Source organism: Lissotriton helveticus, chromosome 5_1, assembly GCF_964261635.1.
Source record: "Lissotriton helveticus chromosome 5_1, aLisHel1.1, whole genome shotgun sequence".
NCBI lineage: Eukaryota > Metazoa > Chordata > Amphibia > Caudata > Salamandridae > Lissotriton > Lissotriton helveticus.
The window spans coordinates 128,289,724-128,311,572 of record NC_136065.1 but is presented as its reverse complement, the minus strand read 5'-3'; the positions used below and the strand labels follow the sequence as shown (position 1 = coordinate 128,311,572).

At 48.0% G+C, this 21,849-nt stretch overlaps 1 protein-coding gene across 2 annotated transcripts in view; it reads left to right on the top strand.

The window, feature by feature from the left end:
* Window positions 1-6,760, top strand: part of CNTRL (centriolin) — a 1,008,983-nt gene extending 1,002,223 nt beyond the window's left edge. For both annotated transcript variants that reach the window (XM_078641873.1, XM_078641874.1), the window contains one exon: window positions 6,105-6,760. The gene's annotated coding sequence lies outside the window, so the exon portion shown is untranslated. The remainder of the gene's footprint in view (window positions 1-6,104) is intronic.
* The last annotated feature ends 15,089 nt before the right edge of the window (window positions 6,761-21,849 follow it).

Here is a 21,849-nt window from a genome sequence, read left to right as displayed (position 1 = left end):
CGGCGCGGTGTGACTTGGAGGAGCCCTATCCGGCGTCTCCCTCGGCGCCGGATGGTGTCAACGTCCTGCCTCAGGCGGCGGACTCTACGGCTCCACACAGAGGTCATGCCGTGGATTCGTCTCCGGAGGCTGGCTGCATATTGGTGTTGTCCTCCCGGAGACTGGCCGCCGTGTGGTTTCTTTTTCATCAGCATCATCGAAGGGTGGCTCCCCACCATTTCTGAGGCCGAGGAGCAGCAGGTCCCCCATTCTTTGGTTCCTGCTGACTTCCAGGTCTGGCCTTTGCCTGTCCCATTTTGCTTCGGGGACGGCCGCCTTAGTTTGCAGTTGTTGCCCACGGAGGATCTGCTTTCTCCACCGCGGGGCCCTATAGAGGCGGGTGCGGCCTTCGCTCACTCAGTGTCCACGGCTGTGGGCATTCTGCGCATTGGTGACCCGATTGCTCATTTTCCGGCGGGCCATCTCTTGGAGGTTCTCCACCAGGGCTCTGGTGGGAGGGAGATCTTACTTCCCTTTGAGGGCTCGCTCCTTTCTTCCCCGGCGGGGGCTTGGAGGCGTCCCGCCTCAGGGGATCCGGTGCCTCAACACCTTCTGCATCGGCACCTTCCGGCGCCGCGTGACCCGGCGTGTATTTCCCTCCACCCCTCTGCTGCTAGTCCACTTTTGCGGACAGCTTTTCCCTCCCTGCCGCCACTGTTGACTCCTCCGTCCCGGGAGGCCCGCTCGCTGGACTCTTGGGGGCGAAACATGTTCGCCTCGACCAGCGCTGCCCTGCGGGCTCTTAACACCTTGTGTGTATTGACTAGGGCCTCCTCTTGTTTGTGGGACTTGGCTGAGTCTCTGGGATCTGCGGCTTCCCAAGAGACTGTTCAGGTGGATTTACGGCATCATGCGTTGGATGGCCGGGAGCCGGCGGCGTTTATTCTCTGCTCCGGTCTGGACATCTCGGAGGTGCTGGGCCGGGCCATGGCTTCCTCAGTTGCCCTCCATCGCATGCTTGGCTGCAGGACGGCGTGTTGCCTGAGAATATTCGGGAGCGGCTCATTGATCTTCCGTTTGATGGCAGCCTGTTGTTCCATGCCCCGGCTGACTCTGCCATCCAACGGTTCCTAGCAATACCAAAGGGGATGATAGACTGAGTGTTTGAGCAAATCAAGCACTCACTCCCAGTCAACTGATCTGGGTTTAATCCATCACTATTATTTAGCTCACTCGTCCACCCCAGTTCAGACATGGCCATATGCAAATCAGTCTGACCCTGTGTCTCATTGGAACAGTCCAGCCCGAACTGCCAAGCCATGTCTTCCCTGGACCCGAAACAAGCGTCATGGGACCCATTTCGGATTCATAATCCTCATCAGCCAGGCTATCTTGAATCCAGTGGTAGAGTGAGCAAGGGACCCACGTCTGGGCATACCTTGCCAACTTAGGGCAAACAAAGCAATACCAAAGGGGATGATGGACGGAGCATTTGAGCAAATCAAGCACTCACCCCTAGTCAACTGATCTGGGTTTAATCCATCACCATTCTTTAGCTCACTCCACCACCCCAGTTCAGACATGGCCATATGCAAATCAGTCTGACCCTGTGCCTCATTGGAACAGTCCAGCCCGAACTGCTAAGCCATGTCTTCCCCGGACCGGAAACAAGCATCCTGGGACCGGTTTCGAATTCATAATCCTCCTGAGCCAGGCTATCCTGAATCCAGTGGTAAAGTGAGCAAGGGACCCACGTCTGGGCATAACCTGCCAACTTAGGGCGAACAAAGCAATACCAAAGGGGATGATGGACGGAGCGTTTGAGCAAATCAAACACTCACCCCCAGTCAACTGATCTGGGTTTAATCCATCGCCATTCTTTAGCTCACTCCACCACCCCAGTTCAGACATGGCCATATGCAAATCAGTCTGACCCTGTGCCTCATTGGAACAGTCCAGCCCGAACTGCCAAGCCATGTTTTCCCTGGACCCGAAACAAGCATCCTGGGACAGGTTTCGGATTCATAATCCTCATCAGCCAGGCTATCTTGAATCCAGTGGTAGAGTGAGCAAGGGACCTACGTCTGGGCATACCCTGCCAACTTTGGGCGAACAAAGCAATACCAAAGGGGATGATGGACGGAGCATTTGAGCAAATCAAACACTCACCCCAAGTCAACTGATCTGGGTTTAATCCATCACCATTCTTTAGCTCACTCCACAACCCCAGCTCAGACATGGCCATATGCAAATCAATCTGACCCTGTGCCTATTTGGAACAGTCCAGCCCGAACTGCCAAGCCCTGTTCAGGCTTTGTCCTCCTCCACCTACTCCGCCTTATCATCCTCCTCCACCTTCCCCTCTGCCTTATCCGCCGTATCCTCCTCTTCCTTCCCCTCCTCAGTGACTGCGGAGTTGAGATGGTTCTGGGCCTTCTCGAGCCGTTTGCCCTTGGTGTAGATTGTGTTTTCTGGCCATTGAGTCCTCCTTGCTGGGACTTTGGCATTGTTGGCTGCTGGACAGCCCCTTGTTGACTGTGTGTGTGTTTTTGCTGGAATTGTTACACAGACTTGGCCCTCAGATTAGGCCTTCTGTTTTTCTTTGGGCTGGTTGTCAAGCCTTCCGCTGGGATGTTTTTCCCCGTGGTTCTTTTGTTTTTTCATCTGCTGCAGAAGTTCTTCCAAAGAGGGCTCCCATGTCTTGGGGCTTACCGTACCCTATGTGGGGTAGTGGTAGCTGTTATATAGCTAAGCTCTGCTGGGGAGTGCTGGTCGCCTTCAGGTGCCTGATCTCCATAGCGTTCCTGTATGTTGCTATTGCTTCTTGAGGTTGTGTGCGCGGCCCCTTCTGGTGGTGTGTCTGGGCATTTCCTATCCTTCCTGCTCCTTGTTCTGAGAGCTGGGATGCTTCTGTGTTCTTCTTGCTTCTGGTGGCTTATGGCTTAGGTGCCGTTCTGGCTGGCCTGTTGCCTTCCCTCTGGGTGGGCTTGCGCTCTCTCCCTTGGGCCCTCTTGGCTTCTTCTTCTTCCTGTTCCTCTGCCTGGTCTGGCATTGGATGGAAGCTCTGTTGCCTTGGGGGTGGAGTGGGGTGCTTCGGCCTCCGTCCTTTTTTTTATTTTTGCAAAGTTTTATATAGGGCAAACTTGACCCGAATCGGGTATCAGAGCGCTTTACATAGCACCAGTTACGTTACATGAGGCCCTTGGTTCCTCTTTTAGGAGTGTACGGGCCTCTTCAGTCTCCTTCTTCCTCCTTCATCCCTTTTGGGGTTGCTGGTGTTCGACTTGTGGGGGTACTCTTGCCTGGAAGGGACAAGGTTACTTCCCTGGCCCACAGGTCTGGTACCCTGTGGGACCCTTTGTCCTGTCCGGACTGGTGGGGTCCTTTCGCAGACCCTCCTTCCCTGTGGGTATTGCTAGGGTATTGCTACGTGAAGGAATTTGCGGCTAGTAGTCTCTATCAGATGTACGAGTTACTTACCTTCAATAACGATGTATCTGGTAGAGACGATTCTAGCTGCAGATTCCTTCATGGCCTGCCCGTTCTCCCTGTTCTGTGAGGACCCCTGGGCTGGTCTTCGGTACTCGCCTCCTGGTGGGGGCTCTGTCTCCTGTGAGTACCTTTGTTTGCTCTTCACTGTGGCTCTGTCTTGTTGATGTTCATTCCTCCTCTTTGGTTCTTTGGAAGATGGGGTTGAGGTGCTCCTGTGCCCCGCTGCTCTGGGTTGGGGAGGTTTGCCTTCAATCCCTACCCTCCCTTCCTCTTGCGACTAAGGGTCCTGGCCCCTCTGCTAACCTCTGAGTTGGGGTCCTCTGGTTGTGCCTTACCCTTGTTCACTGGGGGAGGTGGGGGGTTGCCCTCTGTGGTGGGGTGACCTGGAGGTTGGTGGTTCATGCCTGTTGGGACTGGCTCCCCTTCCTTGTTTCGGTGTGAGGGTTGTAGGCCTACTACATGTGTCATGACTTTCACATAGGTTCCTTGTCTCCGGGGGGAGAGGGGAGGGGGGCTGTCTATGTACTAGCAGGGTGGCTACTCAGGGCTCTACTCTGTTCTTCCCTCTGTCCCTGCCCTTGGACACTGCAGTCTTGCACTGTTCCTTATGGTGTCTTCCTCTTTTTTCTTTTCTTATATACTCTTTCGCACACTGTTCCCATGCTCCCACAGCTTTTTGTCTGGTGGTTCCGCGTTGTGGTGCGGAAAAGTTCTCAGAAGAAAACTGACGTAGGCGCGCCGGGGTGGGTCTTACGTGACCTCGCTGACGTCACGTACCGGACGATGCCTGGGCGGAGTCGCGTGATGCTGCCCCGCCTCCGGCACGCAGGGATGCTGTGGCAAAAAGTTTCCAGATCCAGTCTCACGCCTGGGTATAATTCTACGTGAAGGAATCTGCGGCTAGAATCGTCTCTACCAGATACATTGTTACCGAAGGTAAGTAACTCATACTTTAAGGTGGGTGTTAAATGGTAAGCACACAAGCCTTTTCCTCTAACCAGCATCGTATGAGGAGGAAAAAACTAGAAAGTGAAATGGACTTCCTAGTAACAACACTGCCTGAAGCCCGTCACCTAACCACGCTCACTGTCTGCCCCTGTATGGTGCCGGTGAAGTAACCAGCCAGGAATGTGTCTGGCATTCCCTGTGAAGTTTCAAAATACGTATTTCAGGGTTCTTAACCTGCTTATAAATTTTAACTCTAATCGTTTACACCTGCATGTATTGAAAATATTAGGTAATTCCCTGCCGAACAATATCTGCCAAATCGAATCAGTGCCGAGGTTCAGAAAGTCCTTAAAGACCTGGCTCTTTAGCCTAGGTCAGATCTCTTTGGCCATCTCTTTTCATCTCGCTTGCCGCCTACTGCTATAGCGCCGGGACACCTCTGTTTGAGGTAGCTGTTTGCGCTTTATAACTGTCTGTATTATTATTAAGTGTTGATTCATGAATGAACTTGAAAGAGGGGTAGGGGGCTAGTGAAGATGGGCAGGCTTCGGACTCTATTCTACAGGGCACAGACCATGAAAAATATATGATTGTGTTTCATACGTTCTGGCTTGGATCCCGGCTCCTAGGAGATTCCATTTAAAACAGTAAAGACAATATTAAATTCCTTACCCATAAGCCCACTTAGAACCTGAAGGAGAATGGAAATAAATAACCTCGTAGTGTACAGTCTGCGATCTCTCAACTTCCGTTTGAAAAAGTATCATACATTGCTGCCAAGGTTTCCGATTGCTATGTGTGACCTTTTTATAATATAATTTCAGCGCAATTATGAGTGACAATTTCTCGCGAGCAAAATCAAGCAATGAGGACGAGGGATAAATATCAGAAATTACACCCATTTGAGCAACGAGAAATTCTAAAAAGATCTTAAAACTGCTGTATACACTAATATTTCAAAAAAGACTCCGCTCAGTCACTATTCTATAAAAATGATCATTAATAGTCGAGTAAGCGGCCACCCTGCGATGGTCACACTTCACTAACAGTTGCAGTACACCACAGTGACTCTTAAGTCTCCATCCCCATACCTGCCAAGTTTTCACATAGCTTATGACTGACATTTTCGTGGTTTCAATTCAGATAAAGTGACACTCAATTTGCAAATGTGTGATACCTATAATGATAATATTTACACATCAAACAGCAAGAACGATATTTTGCTCTTTCTGAAACTTGTTTCAAAACTGCAAGAGGTGTTGAAGGTAGTGTCAGACTGTGTGTTTTTTCTTCCGTGAGACCTACAGACTTGATCAGTTGGTCTTTTAAAATGTCCAGGAGCCAGCTAGATTTGTTAAAGCATGTATCTAGAACAGAAACAGTGATTTGTATTCCACATGCAACATTTACCTTGTACATGGTTCACTTGCAGATTGTAATTGTATTTAAGATACAGTCACGATCTGGTGACGATCTGGTGACGACACCTTAGGTCATCCTATTCACAAAGATTATACAAACCTCCTGGATTTAACACTGTTACATACTCAAAGGCTAACTAATTCGAAGTTACATACATTTCGACTACCCAGAATGTCTGTTTCTGTAACATAACTGGTTCAAACGTATTTCCTGTCTGTCAGACATCACAACAATAAATGTGTATGCTCTTTCTTTATTCGTAGGAGGCGAGAAGCGGCATTTCACTATAATGTGACGGCTCAGCGGGAGTGCTACGTTTTAGCATCTGGACCAAATATGCTACCATGTTCACTTTATGAAGAAAGTTTCAGTGTTGACTGTCACCCTGACCCATCAATTGCATCTAGCAGCTCCAACAGGGAGCATAGGATGACGGCATCCTATTTGTAATATAGATAAAAATCTATATATGTTTTTTAACTATGGTACTTTTGGTCGAAATGTTTAAAATATTTTGTTTTTTGTGCCATATAACGTAATGCATGGTTTTCATTTACCAAAACAAAATGATGTAAATAATGTTTGCACAAGTGGCCAATGTAAATAGATATTTATAAGAGTGTTATGTTTTGATATACAAGTTTTGATATAAAAGTCAACGTGCTAAAATACCATTTGTTTATATTGTATATAGTTTATACATTTGTTAGCTGATTTCTAACCTGCAACTAAATTATTTGTAATGTAAATAGAAAGCCATTCTGAAAAATGTTTCTGGTAATATTATGGTGAAAAGTGAGTTATGTGCCATACTAAAATGTACACAGATGCAAATAACCATTTTAAATATTCTGACTTACTATGATGCTTTGATAAATTTTGCTATTTGTACACAAATAAATACAATTATAACAGAAAATAATTGTTAATAGGTGCATTTTAATTGATCAGAAATGCTGAATATCTTTGGGCGTGGTAACCCATATCTTGTTTAACAGATTCCAGTCCTCCTTCTGTCTATTTCTTTTAAATTGGGCTTTAGCCCACCCCTCTTTTCTTTACCAGAGTGGGAGATACATGAGAGGTACAACTGCATGCTCCAAAGGCAAAGCTTGTTCCGTTGTTTTGTTTCTCATTGTCTCCTAGACCATGGGCCTGGTGTGTGCCATTTTTTCCCAGCAAAGTAATGTGATGCTTTTTTGACGCTGCATCAGATATACCAATTCAGCACAGTGTTTATTAATGAGTAGCATTTCTTCTGGGAATCCGTACAAATGGTTGTCAGTGCAGGGATCAAGGCTTGTGGCCTCCATCCATGCATACACAAAAATGTGTGTTTGCAGGCCTGCAATTAAAAGCAAGTACTGGCAAATGCTTTCTTTGTTAATTTTGTAAGAAGACATGTGACACATGAGAGTCCCAGTAGCAGTATTGGGGAGCTGTTGAGCCCTCGTCTAAGTAAAACAAGCTTTGTCTAAAACCAAAATATGTTTTTTTAAATAAAAGTATGCATTGCACTATTAATCCCTGGTACTAAAGTACTCATTGTGCAAGAGCATAATGCTGTCAATCACAGTCCAAGCAAAACCAAAGGGAATGATGGACGGAGTGTTGAACATTGCAAGCACTCACTCCCCAGTCAACTGATCTAGGTTTAATCCATCATCATTCTTTAGCTCACTCCGCCACCCCAGTTCAGACATGGCCATATGCAAATCAGTTTGACCTTGTGCCTCATGGGAACAGTCCAGCCAGAACTGCCAAGCCATGAGGAGCTCCGTAAACCAGAACTGTCTGGGCCTCTTGGGAGCTACGATGAAAAGCTGGCAAGGCTCTCTCTTCAGTTTGCTAACCACCGTTTGGACCAGCAGGATCAGGGGGAAAGCGTAAGCATAGATTCCTGACCATCTCATCGAAAGTGCATTTCCCCACAATCCCAGTTGGGATGCAGACTTGTGACGAATGGGCATTTTTTGATCCAAGTTCAGCTTGCCTCACTAGTGGAAGAGATTGTTCAGAATGTGCTGGTCTAGCTTCCACTCGTGGTATGAGATACTGGTCCTGGTTAGCGAGTCTGTGAGGATGTTGGACACTCCTGGCACATGTTCTGCTTTGAGCGATATCTGATGTTGAAGAGCCCAGTCCAGATGTGTTGTGCCTGACGAAATAGCGCTGGTGCGCGTGTTCCCCCCTGCTTGTTCAAATAAAACATACTGGTAGTATTGTCTGTGCGTATGAGCACCGATTATTTTTCTATCTTCGGGAGAAATTACATCAGTGCTAAGGCGACAGCCTTGAGCTCCAGTTGGTTGATGTGGAGCTTTGTTTCGTCTAGACCCCATTTGCCGCTTATTTGTCCTGGAGGTGGGCACCCCAACCTTCTAGGGAGGCATTCATTGTTCTGATATAATCGTGAATTTGTTGAAGGTATGAGAGACCGCTGTACAGATTTGAAGTTTGTGTCCACCGAGACATGGCTACTTTAATTTTTGTAGTTATTTGAATGAGGTCGTCAAAGGACCCCTGCGCCTCTCTCCAGTTCCTCTTGAAGTGGAAGCATTTGTAGTCGGCAGATTGGAACAAGAGGGTGTTGCCGAGTGTGGTGAACAATGAGAGGCAGATGGACGTGGCTGTTGCAGATTGTTGATGCGTGGGATCTATTTATCAGCCAATCGTCCAAGTATGGAAAGACTTAGATTCCTGTTTCTCTGAGATGGGCTGCTACTGTGGCTAGCATCTTGGTAAAAATTCTGAGGGCTGATTTTAGCCTGAGTAGAAGGACATTGAATAGTAAGTGGGTGCTGGCTACCTGAAAGTGGAGGAGTTTGTGGTGTTTTGGAACGTGGAAGTATGCGTCTTGAAGTTCCAGTGACATCATATGATGTCCCTTGTCGAGGAGGTGTAATATATCCTGAAGCGTAACCACTCGGAAGGATTGCTTCTTTAGAAATGTTTTAACTTTTGCGGGTTGAGAATCTGACGCCAATCTCCTGAGGGTTTTTTTATTAGAAAGAAACAGGAGTAGAATCCAAAGTTTCGGAAAGACTTCTATTGCTCCCTTTTTCAGCATGAGGGAGATCTTGTTTAGGAGTTGTTTTAAGTGCGGGGGTGGTGGTCTTGATGGTGCAGTGTTTGGAGAAACTCCAGGTTGTGTTCTCAGAGGATCACATCGAGCACCCACTTGTCAAATGTTATGACAACAATCCTGTGCACACGTTAAGCGAGGTGTATACATGTATCATGCTTAATCAAAAGAACACAATAGGTAGTAAATGAAACAAACTGGACACGATAGAAAGCCCCTTAGGAAGACGGGACCCGTCTCTCCGCTGCCATATCCCAGGCATTAGCTGGTTTGAGACGGATGTACCCGCCCGTCTCTGAGTCCACAGTGACTCACTATCGCTGATTCTTTCAACCCATACCCCAGACGCCTGGTCGGAAATATCACCGGCTATACGGACTATTACCCCATTTGTGCTTACAGCCCGGAAGAGCCACCGGCTCCTTGCCCGCTTGACGAAACACTTGTCGGCTGGTCATTTGCTTTTGAAGTTACCTTTCAACAAAGGAAGGTCAAATACAATCCTTTGAAGAACAAAAAGACTTTCTATCATGTCCATTTTGTTTCATTTACTACCTATTGTGTTCTTTTGATTAAGCCTGATACATGTATACACCTCGCTTAACGTGTGCACAGGATTCTTGTCATAATTACCGAGAGGGCCCTGGCCACTCTCTGCAGAGGTTTCGGGGTCTCCTCTGACCTTGCTGCACCGTCTTCATTATTGTTGTTTTTTACCTAACACACACTGCGACCAGTTAAGGCGCCACACTTCCTGTACACGTCAAAACCCTCCACAGAACCCGCAATCACTTGTCAAATGTTATTCTGGACAATTAATGAAAATGGTTAAAAATTCGACCTCCGATAGGAGTTAGTGAAGAGTGGGGGGTAGTTAGCACTAAATTGATGTCACAGCTTTCTGTTCAAATCTCTTTCGCGGTCAGACAATTTTGCTCTGGCTGAATGCTTATATACAGCCACTGCTGGTTGTCTGTATTGTTGCTGTTGTGCATACTGGGGACGGTGCTGTGTCTGGCCCAACTGATATTGCTGCCTTAAGAGTTAATAACCACCTCTAAAGGAATAAGCTCCTCTGCCTCTGGCTCCTCAAAAAGGCTGCTTCCAATACTGGAGAGTCCCAAGGGACTCTGCTGTATCCATGTCAGACTTGATGGATTTTAGGGCATCAGCCACATGTTTGCCATACAACAATTTACCATCAAATTGCATGTCCGGTGTCTTTCTTTGGACCTCCATGCGGAAGGAATTGGATTTTAACCATCCATATCAGCGGAGAACAGACACTCCAGCAAGTTGTCTGAACCTAGAAGAAGAGACATGAATGCCCCAGTCAATTATATGTGCTGATATTATTTCACCGTCCTGTAGATACTTTCGAGGGTCCAGCTAGGCGGCTTCTGGCAGTAAGTCAATGGAAGTGGACATATCCGACCACATTTGACTGTCATAATGGCCCAATATAGCCAGGTAGTTTGCCACTCTAACTGTTGTGGCAGACATGGAGGAGAATTTCTTGCCGATATTATCAAGCCAACAACCATCCCGGTCTGGAGAAGAGGAAATTGGTGTGGACGGGTTCTTAGAGCAACGTTGTGCTGCTTGGGTTACCACCAAGTCTGGTTTCGGATGTCCAATCAGACCAGTTGGATAATCAGCTGGAGCTTTGTATTTCTTGTATATTCTTGGGAGGATTGCTGAAACCGTAGCCAGGTTCTTCGTGGTCTTAAGACCTTCCTGCCAAATAAAATCAATAATTGGGATAACCCTCACTGATTTCTTTGTAGGTTCTCTAAAATCATAGGTTCTTTGACTAAGATGGCTGCAGAGGGAGAGCTGCGAATGGAAGCCCTTGGGTGTGGGATCGGTTTTCTCTGAATATCCCTATTTATATTCCACCATCCAGCACCCTAGGATAGATCTTTGCAATTAAAAAATATGGGGAACTAATTTGAATGGATCTGGGAACTCTCAAGTACCTTCACAGCTGCAGAGAGAGCCGATATTGATATGCCCTCGATGCACTGAATGGACGACGATGTGATCTACTGACCGAGCGACGATCACCTACGGCACCCGTCCCTACGCTGATACTGGAGCAGGGGCTGTCTTTCTGGCTTGTCATCTGGGCCCAGTGGGAGACCAATACGCCACCACACTCTGCCATCAGCCCAGCTCAAGAACCAGTGAAGAGACCGGCCGGTTGTGTATATACGGCTCAGATCACTGAGACACCAGATGTCCCTCGATGCACTAGTGGATGGGTGGTGTCCTTCCTGCCTCCCTCATTGTGCGGATTTGAACAGGTGAGCCCCCACTGAAGGCCATGGCCCCACTGTTTGCCTCCCGGCACATGGGCACATGTGGCTATGGGTAGCCATCGTTTTCCAAAGCCGCTTCACACCTGTCAAATGGTTGGATCTGCCATGACTATGGAGGTCAGTGGTGCAGGGGCTGCTCGCCCGCGATCAGCAGACACACGCTTGCATGTCCTTCTCCTCCCCCTGGCCTCAGCCCAATATGACCAAGGGGCGTCAGGAGGATTGAAGGGTTGAAGACGGCAAATTGAGCTAAAAGGTCGAAGACATCTCGGCTCAATGGAGGGGCCTTCAGAAGTTCAATCCGGGCTCCATTTTGGTGCTCCCTATACAAATGGAATGTTCTTCTGCATTGCACACAAAATGGATACCATCTCGGTAACCTCAAATAGGTCTTGGGGCTGGTGACCGGTCGGTAATGGAAAGGAAGGATTGGCATTTGACATCGAAATAGACCGAGGACTGGAATCCTAAGGCTCATGGAATCACAAAGTAAAATAGGACTACAAGCTCATTCGATAAGACCTCCCTAGCCTCTAGGAAGGGCCATCTTGTAACCGTAAGGGGATTTTTATACTAGCACAAAGAGGGTTACAGCTTCTAATAAGAAAAGGGAAGGAAAAATAAATCAACAATAATAGCTCTCCCCTGCCTTAACCCACATGATAATTTGGGGTACTGGGCCATTATCTATGCCACAGTGAAGAATTTGATCGGCAGACATTGTAAAGTCTTCCCCCTGTGATTAAATTCTTAACACACAGGACAATTTGGGGTACAGCGCTGTTACCTTTGCCACAGTGAAGAGTTTGATCTGCAGACATTGTAAACTCTGCCCCCTGTGATTAGACTCTATAACGTAACTACCCGCCCCCAAGAACATAGGAACTAATCAACAGAAATCACACTAGGATTTTTTCTGAGACTATCACTTCTCAGAGAGACAGAAATACCCAGAGCTCAACGCAACACCACAAAACCTGCAGGATCAAGCAATCACTAACTCCAAGATGGCACAACTGAAAATCAAGGCCGTAGATATATGCTTCTCAGAATCCAGACCCAACTCCCTCAAAATAAATTACCCACCATATCTCTAAGAATGCAACAAAACAGTTCAAACACAGACTCTTATAAGCCAACCTGGAAACACTAATCTTCGGCTCATACTTTTGCCTAAAGAAAGGAGCAATAAAATTAGATCTGATCTTTTTCACACGATGTACAGCAAAGTGGAGAAAAGTGATACATGCAGTCTTACAGGTATCCACCAATCCACCAAAATACCACATGGTCTCAAACTTTCAATTTCCCCCTCCCAACTATTCAAGGCAGAAGTGACAATATCAATCTACAAGAATGGTATCTTACTGGTACAAGCATCGGACACTAACCTGGAAAACTTTGATCAATGGTTCCCTAAACTAAGAGCACACACCAGAGCTAACTCATTCCAGAGCATGTCCCAAGATACACAGACCAATCAACAACCTCACAGAATTGAAAACTCACCAGAATAAGACCCACATTCTACAGAAATGGATTGTTCCACACCCTTAAGACTCTACGACTACATTCCAACTAAACCTGCTCCTCAACATTAACGACCAAGACGCTAAACCAGCTGTTGTCAATTGTCTAAGCTACCACCTCACGAGGAACTGCAACAATTCTACAACAATGACAAAAACATATAAGGATCACAGTCATACTCCAGTCGCTCACAATCCAGACGCTACCTCTCGGCCACCGCACCCGATAACTACAACGACCAATAGGGAAGGACGCAGAGTCAAAGAGACCCACAAAGACGAATATGACATAAACTAAAGGAACATCAAATTACACCCCTACCGAGGAAAGACGTTCAAGGACCCCCAAAAGGGTTTGACTATTGTGCCACAAGTACCATACATCACTGCCTGCAGTAAGTCCATCAGTTGCACACCTTGCCCAGGGTATCAGAAGACTCGAAGAAGCAAACTCCTTAATTGAATACACAAGAAAAAAAAATACATCGACCTCAAACAACCATTGCACGGTCACTTAAAGTCACATGCAATCAGACGATCATCATTTCTAGACAACACAAGTTACAAAGATCGCTCACCAAAAACAAGTCATAGAGATGATCAACAGACTGAGTCACACGTTACAAAATCCACGAAATACGACTTGCTCGGCAGAAACAATCTAGCCACTTATTGGAACACCCAGCTGAGCAAGCTGGAACGCAAAATTGAAAACCTAATTAATGGAGTAAATATAGCATATTTGATCATCAAAGAAGCCTCACTAGCTTGCCAAGAGATTAAGACACTCATACAAGACACATTAACCCCTATAGTTAACAACCGTCGACATTCAGCAAATAGCTACGCACCCAACCTTGGACATTCATTTTTCGGCGCAAGAGAGCAAGGAACCACCTATCCACGAACGACATTGAAACCTTGCTTTTATACTACGACTCCACACCACCATTCAGTACACCAGCTTTCCACATACAGACCGTGGATTTCAAGAAAAGGCTAAAGCCTCGGGGGAAAACAGACAGAACACAAACCATGAGAATCTAATTGAAATCCCTAGGGCACTAAATCGCAATCCCTTGTACCCATCAAAACCGACTGCAAAATGCATGTTCCTAAACTGGGGAGAGGATGTAGCCTTACGGCTAGAGTGGTCGACCTAGAAGCTGGGGAACTGGGTTAGAGTCTCAGCAACGATGCTCAACATCCTGTGATTCTGGGTAAATCACGTAATCTCCCTGTGCCTAACAAAAATGAATGTGTATCTCTAACAAAACTGGTGCTCATGTAAAGCTCTCTGATACCCGATGTCTCGGGTCTAGTTTGCGCTGTATAAAACTCTGAAAGAAAAAAAAATGTTTATATAAAACTGCAGATCAGCAATTAAAAATGCCACAGACATTGCCCAAACTATTCTTCATCATGAATGGACACTCTTTTACTGACAAACCTGGCTAAATCAATGGTCCGCACCCATGCTTGGCTTACTCGTTCCTCCAAACTACATCATCCAACACCTCGACAGACAGTATCAACGGGGAGGAGGGATTGCAATCATTCACGAGAACTCCCTTCTTCTCAAAACCTTCCCTGTAGATGATATTGCATCCTGTGAATACATGGGTGCAGTAATCTCCACAGTAGAGAAATCACTAGCCAAAGTATACCTTTTTGATCACTCTCCAGGAGACAACCAGCTGTTCATTGAACATATAATGGAAACCATCACAATACATTCCATGCTACACTGCAATGCGACTGTTCTTGGTGACTTTAACCTTCACTGGAATGACGAGGACGATACACAGGTCTCTACCCTAAAACAATTCCTTGATGATCAAAACTTGACCCAATCTTGCACAAGCCCAACACACAACAAAAGCTCCACACTCCACATAATCATATCCTGGGTAGGGTCATTGTCAATAGACTCAATTACACCCAACGACTGGTCTGAACATTACACAATCTTATTCCACCGAATTACGCACACACAGACTACCAAAGGTCAAGTAACCAAACAAAAATACTGGGTCAGGGACACCAAAAACATGGACACGGTGAAACTGACAGAATTGTGCAAAAAAAAACTCACTCCTCCATCAACAACCCAGAATGTGTTTGAATTAACTGAACAATATCACATATAATGAAGGCAGTAGCCCCTCTGAGACTCAAGAAACAAAGAATCAGACCCTCACTGCTCCATCAACAACCCAGAATGTGTTTGAATTAACTGAACAATATCACATATAATGAAGGCAGTAGCCCCTCTGAGACTCAAGAAACAAAGAATCAGACCGTCCCAACCTTGCTACAATCAAAGCCTAAATGAGGAAAAGAGAAGTCTTAGACGTTCGGAGCAAAGATGGAGACAGGAACCCTCAACATTGCTTCTAATCAAACTATGTGAACGACGAAACAGCTACAAAAAATGCATCTGGTAAGCCAAAGCATGGTACTTTAGAACCCAACTAGACAATACAAGGAATCGCCCAAGAAACCTGTTTAAAATTGTCAACCAACAAACGGAGGCAAACAATGTAACCAAGCTCAGTAATAACACAGTGGAAAAATGTGAAGCATTCTCTTCATTTTTCAATGAAAAGATCTTGGAAATCAAAAAGGAAATTGTAACCGACAAACATAGTTCACATGCCAATAGAGTCAATGATCGCCATCCCTTCGATGGCCCTACATTCCAGGTGGTGGAGCCAATGATGAACCACCCTTCCAAGACCAAAAATCAAGCTGTCTGGAGATAGTTCAAAACACTAAGGGCCAGATGTAGGTATTACCGATTCTTAAATACCGAATCATACCGATTCAGTATTTAAGAACTGGCAATCGGGATGTAGGTATATTTACTGAATCAATTACCGAATCGGTAAGATTCAGTAATTACCATTGCCATTGATTCCTATGGGCCTTGAGCCCCATAGGAATCAATATCAATTACCGAATCGGTACATACCGATTCGGTACAATTACCGAATTTACAAGGGGGACAGGGTGTCACTTTGACACCCTGTTGCACCCCTGATTGTGGCTTGTGTGCAATGTGACACACATACATGCCCTTAGGGCATGTATGTGTGCCACATGGCGTGTACACAGGAATTCGTTATTTACCATGAGATAGTATTTCATGGTAAATAACGAATTCTTAAGGGCCTGTGGCACTATTTTAAGTGCCACCTACATCTGGAATTACCGATTCGGTAAATATACCGAGTCGGTATTTTACGAATCTGTAAATTTACCGAATTGTTAAATTTACAGATTCTGTAAAATTCGGGCCCCCTACAGCTCAAAAACCAATTACCGGTCGGTAGCGACCTACATCTGGAAGAGATCCCCTAGATCTTACTATTTATTAAACCAACTTCACATTTCAACGACCCCATCCCCTCCACAACAATAAAGGAACTCAGTCACCTCTTCTCACCTATACTAACGAAGATTGTAAACTCATCGCTAAAATAAGGCAGTATCCCAGAGTGCCTGAAGACTGGGGAAGTGACTCCCCTCTTGAAAAAAGTTGCTATTAACTATTCTGAGCAACTTTAATCCGGTGTTGAATATCCCCTTTCTAGCAAAATTAATGGAAAAATGTCTGCACAACCAACTGAGCCAGCAAATTGACCAATTCACCCTCCTCAACAAATTTCAATCAGGATTTAGAACAGGACACAGCACTGAACCAGCCATTGTTCGCATAATGGAAAACACCCTTAACCCCTTCCATGCGGGGCTAATTCCCCCGCGGCGGGGGGGACGTGGCGCCGCTGTACTCATGACGAGCCCAGCTCGTCATGCTGCACAGCGGAGCTGTGACGAGCTGAGCTGAGCTCGTCAAGACTCCGCGCACTCCTGTGGAACGCCCGCACAGGAGGGGAATTAGCCCCGCGTGGGCGTTATGCGGCAGTTACGATGAGCTCAGTGGAGCTGTGCTCATGATGAGCCGTGCCTCATAACGAGCTGAGATCGTCATAAGCGCCGAAGGGGTTAAGATACTAGACAACAACGACTCTTGCCTACTCATCCTCCTAGACCCCTCATCTGCGTTTGGGACGGTCAATCACAACATCCTACTAAAAGTACTATAAAACAGAATGGGGTTGCCTCGGAAAGTGCCCTCATGGATTGCTTCCTTCCAGCAGAATCGCTCACAACGCATTAAACTAAGCAACTCATTCTCTGACTCCTCACCAGTGAGTTGCGGAGTCCCTAATGGGTCGACCATTTCCCCCCCACACTCTTTAACCTATATATGGAACCTCCGACAGAACTCATCAATCAATCGAACATTGCATACCACATGTACGCAGATGACAAAAAGCTATACTTTAAGATATCCTCCCTTGACGACGACATTCCACTAAATAACACTCAGTCCTGGCTCTCTCAAAACAACTTCAAGCTGAACTCTCTGAAAATAGAATTCCTACTTTTCTCCACGCAAAACAGCTCCATACTCATCCAAAATTGGCTCAAGCACCTAGACACCCTCCTTTGCAAACTGACCATAATTGACTCAACGAAATCCTTTGGAATAACACTAGACAAGAATCTTAACATTATAGCTCACATCAGTGCTACCACAATCAGTGCATCATTCCAACTCAGATTACTGAAGAAGTTGAAACCATTTCTGCCACCTACAGACTTCAAACAAGCAGTACAATTACTAGTGGTCTCCAGACCAGAATACGGTTCGGCGAGAACAGCCCCACTCAAAACGACTCTTAATGCTGCAGCGAGACTCGTAGCAGGAATTAGACTCTTTGCCCACATCGCCCCATCACTTAGGTATCTAGGGGCCGATTCACACACCTAATCAGGATTCCTAACTTTAATACTGTTAAATGCCTTTTGTGAATACCGAAAGTCGTAAAGTTAGGATTTTGTCTCAGTTTAGTAGTAGTAAAGTTAGGAATCCTAATGTTACTACTACTAAATGCCTTCTGTAAATACCAAAAGCAGTAAGTTTAGGATTTTGTCTCAGATTACTTTTGTGAATCCTAGACTGGTGTTAAATCCTGGCCAATGAGATTGGATGGAATCTGGTGCTAGAACCAGGATGGTGTCCAGTTTCCATACAATGACAGTTGGCCCAGGCTTTACTTCTTGGAGTCGTTCTTTCTTATTCTCCAATAAACTTACCTTTAATCACACCTCCACACGTGGATGTCATCCTTGAGGAAAGGACGTGATACTGGTGATGAGCGGAACGGAATTTGGGAAAGCCTGGAGCACTGCCGATGCGTTTGACCCGACATCGCGGTAGATCAGAAGTTTCCACGGAGTACACACTTCGCAATATGTGTGTGAAAAAAATCTCAATGTCGCTGCACTGACAATAATTATTCGGATGCGGACTGTGAGTAATTTACCTTTTTGGCCTGTTTTACTCCGCGGCAAGCAGCTCCGTGCGCATCCTCTTGCGATGTGCGCTTAGCGATTGTTGCCGTGCGTTTGGCCCTAAACGACACGGAACAACGCATGCCGGTAACCATCTTGCCTATCCTGTCATCGGGGAGCCAGGCATAAGAATACAAGGGTAACCGACTGTAAAAAAAACAAGCAAATGTGTACTGGAGGCCATTTTAACCAAGCAACTTCACAAGTTGTAATTCAGCGGTGATCCACACACCTGTTTAAATTCTATATAGGACGGAGCGGTTATTAGTAAAATCGGCAGACACATGTGACACATTTATATGTTATTTTTACATTGCGGTGATTTGCACACCCGTACAGATACCAGATTTCTTCTTCTCTACAACGAATGGCACACTTTTATCTGTAATTTTTACATTTCGGGGATTTGCACACCTGTGCAGATACCAGATTTCTTCTTCTCTACAACGATCAGTTATTAAGATTGGCGGACACGTGTGGCACATTCATCTATAATTCTTACATCGCTGAAAAATTGCACACCTGTGCAGATACCAGATTTCTTCTTCTCCACTACGAAAGTGTGTATATTCTACGGTGATTCACACGACATACAATCTATAATATTTGTAACGTCATGGAGGGTACTGTTGCACTGTTATCTTTCTTACCCAATCCAGAAGATCCTATTTTGGAGTGGAAGCAATGGAAAGATTGTTTTGAAGCCTATCTAGAAGCCATAGAAGGTGATGTGTACACTATCTGAAAGAGACACGTTAGTATTAGATGCCTTACCTTAGAATATCCCCAGGCGTCAGACTGACCATGAGGAAACTCTCTCCTCCGACCGGCTCCCCGGCGCCTTCGGGCCCAGCGGACCCGTCTGGGGCCTCTAGCGGGTCGGGGGCTTCGGCCCCGACGCCGCCGACGCCTTCGGGCCCGGCGCCGCAGGGCTCCACAATCCCAACGCCGCCGGTGCCTTCGGGCCCGGCGCCGCAGGGTCCAGCGGTCACGGCGCCGCGGGACCCCGCTAGACCTTCTTCGGGATCTGGGTCGTGTCGCCGGTGGACCTTACGACCTCCCCGGCGTCGGACCATCAGGTGTCGCCTCCGGAGCTGCCCTCGGGCGGCGCCATCCCCGATGGCCCCTTCGTTCCTGTTCCGACGTCGGGACGGCCCCGATGGGCGCCGCTCCAGACGTCGTTTGGGGAGTTTCACTTCTATGAACAGGCCCCATTGATTGAGAACCCTGAGTATCAGGAGATGGGTGATGAAGGAGATTGGGAGGGGTCTGAGGACCCTCTGACCCGAGAGTGTCAGTCTCATGAGGACTGGGCAGGAGACCTTGGGGAGGCCAGTGGCCTGGACACCTCTCCAGACACTGGTTTTGTCTCCCCTCCTACCGTGGCTTCGGAGGAGGGGGCAACCTACAGTGTGGTGTTGATGAGGGCTGCCAAGGCCTTGGGCCTTGAGCTCCCCGTCGCGGCCGTGAGGACTAATCTCCTCACTGAGATCCTTAAACCGCAGTCAAGCTCGGCCGAGCCTCTGCTGCCCTTTAATGAGTCCTTGACCGACGTTCTTCTGGGCACCTGGTCCAAGCCCGCTACGGGTTTGCCCGTAGATAGGAACGTGGCCAGACGCCATCGCCCAGCCTCGGGCGACCCATGTTTCCTGTCCACCCATCCCACCCCCGAGAGCCTGGTCATCCAGGCCTCCAATTCCCAGACCGCATTACCGTCGCCACCGCCAGACAGGGAATCCAAGAGGTACGAGCAGTACGGTAAAAAGATCTTCTCGTCCCTTAGTCTGGGACTGCGGTCTTCCAATACCGCATGCCTCTTGGGCCGCTACACCCACTCTCTGTGGGATACGGTTGCGGAAGTGCTGCCAGAGTGTCCGTTGGAGGTACCGGCCAAACTCGGCCAAGCCCTTGTGGAGGGCCGGGATGCAGCCAAATATTCTATCAGGTATGGGCTGGATACCACCGACTCACTAGGTAGAGCGATGGCAACGACGGTGGCGGTCAGACGCCACGCCTGGTTGAGGTCCGCCAACTTTTCGGCCGATGTCCAAAACACACTGATGGACATGCCGTTTGATGGCCGTCGCCTCTTTGGCGACAAGGCAGACCATGCGCTTGAGCGCTTTAAGGACTCCAGGGCTACGGCCAAGTCCTTGGGTCTCTCGGCCCCGCGCCAGCAATCGGCTGCCTTTCACTCCTTTCGTGGCCACGGAAGGGGTGTACCCACACGTGCTGCCAGCCACGCTCTGCAGGGTAATACCCAACGCGGTGGCGGCCGTGGGAACCGGCGGTCGGGGACAACGGCGAGGTCAGTCCACACCTTCCCCCGCAGCATCCGCCTCTAAACCCTCCTAGTCTGTGCTTTCAGGCCCATGTGACGCCAGTGGGGGGCAGGTTTCGCCATCACCACCTCCACTGGCGCACTTCACTTTGGACAGGTGAGTGCTGCAAATCGTCCGAAGGGGCTACTCCCTCCCTGTTCGAGGCCATGCCACCGCAGAACCACCGTGTATCGGGGGATCATTTGCGACTTCTGCAGGAGGAAGTTACGGCCCTCTTGGCCAAGGGGGCCATCGAGCGCGTTCCTGGGTCAGAAGTAGGGTGTGGTTGCTACTCCCACTACTTTCTGGTACCCAAGAAGGGCAAAGGGGGCCTACGCCCTATCTTGGACCTAAGGAACGTCAACGGCTTCCTCCGGAAGGAGAAGTTCAAAATGCTGACACTGGCTAAGGTCCTAGCTGCCCTGGACCCAGGAGACTGGATGGTAGCGTTGGACTTGCAGGACGCTTATTTCCACATCCCCGTCCTGCCGGCCCACCGGCGCTACCTGCGGTTCACGGTTGGCCACGAGCACTTTCAGTTTACCGTGCTCCCCTTCGGCCTTACCAGCGCCCCACGGGTGTTCACAAAGGTGATGGCGGTGGTCGCAGCTCATCTACGCAGATCAGGGGTTCCAGTCTTCCCCTAGCTCGATGACTGTTTTTTTAAGGCGGGCTCGCCCCAGACAGTCGTCAGCCACCTCCAGACTACAGCCGACCTCCTGCACCAGCTGGGGTTCTCAATCAGCGTGCCGAAGTCACACCTGTTCCACTCTCAGAAGCTCCTTTTCATCGTAGCGGTTCTCGACTCGGCGCGGTTTCGGGTTTATCTACCCGAACAGCGGGTCCGGGATATCCAGGCTCTGATTCCCATCTTTCAGCCGTTATCCCGGGTCTCGGTCAGGTTGACGCTGCGGCTTCTGGGGCTGATGGCCTCCTGCATCTTACTGGTGCATCACGCCAGGTGGCGGATGCGGGCTCTGCAGTGGGACTTGAAGTTTCAGTGGGCCCAGCATCAGGGCAACCTGTCCGACCACGTCCTGATTTCGGAGGGCACTGCGAGACAGCTGCAGTGGTGGCTCACGGACCGCGATTGGGTCAGCGGCAGATCCCTCTCCCTTCCCCAACCGGAGCACGTAGTTGTGACGGACGCGTCCCTCCAGGGCTGGGGTGGCCACATGGGAGAGGCGGAGATCAGAGGCCTCTGGTCTCCGGCGGAGGCCCGGCTCCACATCAACCTGTTGCAGTTACGGGCGATTCGTCTAGCACTGAAAGCATTCCTCCCCTCTGTCGGGGGGAGTGTTGTGCAGGTGTTCACGGACAACACCACC